Source organism: Heptranchias perlo, unplaced genomic scaffold (assembly GCF_035084215.1).
Source record: "Heptranchias perlo isolate sHepPer1 unplaced genomic scaffold, sHepPer1.hap1 HAP1_SCAFFOLD_44, whole genome shotgun sequence".
In the NCBI taxonomy this organism is placed as follows: Eukaryota; Metazoa; Chordata; class Chondrichthyes; order Hexanchiformes; family Hexanchidae; genus Heptranchias; species Heptranchias perlo.
The window spans coordinates 6,154,110-6,156,009 of NW_027139453.1; the positions used below are offsets into that span (position 1 = coordinate 6,154,110).

General features: G+C 47.9%; 1 non-coding gene across 1 annotated transcript; it reads right to left on the reverse strand.

The window, feature by feature from the left end:
• Positions 1-964: 964 nt before the first annotated feature.
• On the reverse strand, positions 965-1,047 carry trnal-cag (transfer RNA leucine (anticodon CAG)). The gene has a single exon. It is a non-coding gene; the product is annotated as a tRNA-Leu (tRNA).
• Positions 1,048-1,900: the final 853 nt, after the last annotated feature.

The following is a 1,900-nucleotide window of genomic DNA, read 5'->3' on the forward strand; positions in this document are numbered from 1 at the left end:
GGCCTTAGAGAGGGTACAGAAGAGATTTGCTAGAGTGATTCCAGGGAAGAGGGATTCGGATGCGTGCATAGACTGGAGAAACTGGGTTTGTTCTCCTTAGAGCAGAGAATGTTGAGAGGAGATTTGATAGAGGGGTTCAAAATCATGAAGAGTCTGAACAGAGTAGGTAGAGGTTAACTTCCCACTAGCGCGGGGGGGGGGGGGGGGGTCATGAACCAGAGGACATAGATTGAAGGTGATTGTCAAAAAAAACAAAGACGACATGAGAAAAAACTTTTTTACACAGTGAGTGGTTGTGAACAGGAATGATCACCCTCCTGAGGGGGTGGTGGAGGCAGATTCAACCGTGGCCTTCAAAAGGGAATTAGATAAGTATTTGAAGGGAAAATAAAGAACAGGGCTATGGGTATAGAGCGGGGGAGTGGGACGAGCTGAATTGTTCTTGCAGAGAGCCGGCACGGACTCGACGGGCCGACGAGTTTCCTTCCGTGCTGTAACCATTCTCTGAATCTATGATTCCAACAGTCCTCTGGGGTGAGCAAAGGTGCCATCTTCTGGTAGCAGGGAGTTTTACACCTCACCGTTCGTTGAATCTTTCAGCACAGGTGGAGGCCATTCAGCCCATCATGGCGATGTCGGCTCTCCAATTGGTCCCACTCCCCTGCTCTTTCACAACAGCCCTGCAAGTTTTTGCCCTTCCAGTGTTTATCCAATTCCCTTTTTGAAAGTCACAATTGAATCTGCTTCCTCCACCCTTTCGTGCAGTGCATTCCAGATCAGAACAGCTCGCTGCGGAAACGGAATTTCTCCTCACTGGTTCTTTGTCCAATTATCTTTAATCTGTTTCCTCTGGTTCCCGACCTTCCTGCCAGTGGAAACAATTTCTTCTTCATAACTCCATCAAAACCCCTCGTAAAAATCAACTCCAGCCCAAAGAACAGTTTCGTGCTTGTGAAGGACTAAATGTCAGAAGTGGGATTCGAACCCACGCCTCGAGGAGAGACTGCGACCTGAACGCAGCGCCTTAGACCGCTCGGCCATCCTGACTCCGAACGATCTGTGTTGCTGATACTGGTTTTCGCGCAGTGGGCCAATGACATTTTCGCTCTGTTTCTCGGTGAATCTTGGTGGGAGACCGAGTGACCAGGGTGCAAGCTTCCTGGATTTTCCTGTGACTGATCTCGGTGTATGGGGAGGTTTGGTCGCGCCGTGATATATTTTTTTTTACTGGGGAGGGGCAGTAACGCGTGGACTGAGACTGGATTCGGTGCTTTCCTTCGGCAGCGGGTGATTACATAAGCGAGGCCGGACAGGCGGTCTGAATATTGCACCTATCGCGGCCTCACTCACTCCGGGAGCTGTGGAGCAGCGAGAAACTGATGGGTTTGTTGCTGCATTCGAAATGCGGCTTGGAACTGTTGTTATTAACGGAGGCAGCGCTGCGGGATCCTTCAATGATCGCTCAGAAATCCACAGAAACCTGTTGGAATGTGAATAAAATTAAGGGAGCGACATTCATTGTGGAAAAAAGGAAAGAGTCTGGTGTCGCTCACTGCAGAAATATCCATGTCACAGCGAGCCAGCTCTCCTGTAACCAGTGAATCCTCCCTTCGGACCTTGTCTGTCATGAAGAATTCTGATTTCCGTGAAGCCAATCTCGGTTCTTTATAGCAAAATACTGCGGTTGCTGCAAATCTAAAATTAAAGTGAAAATTCGTCAAGACTTTTGACGAAAGGTCTTCGATCTGAAACGTTAACTCAGTTTCTTTCTCCAAAGATGCCACCTCACTTCCTGAACTTTTCCTTATAAAGGAAGAGTGCAGAGAGTTAATCAATAAGTATTCAATTCATCGGTTAGTGTTCTACTGTCAGATAAACAGTGAAACTTGGAAGGGTAGTA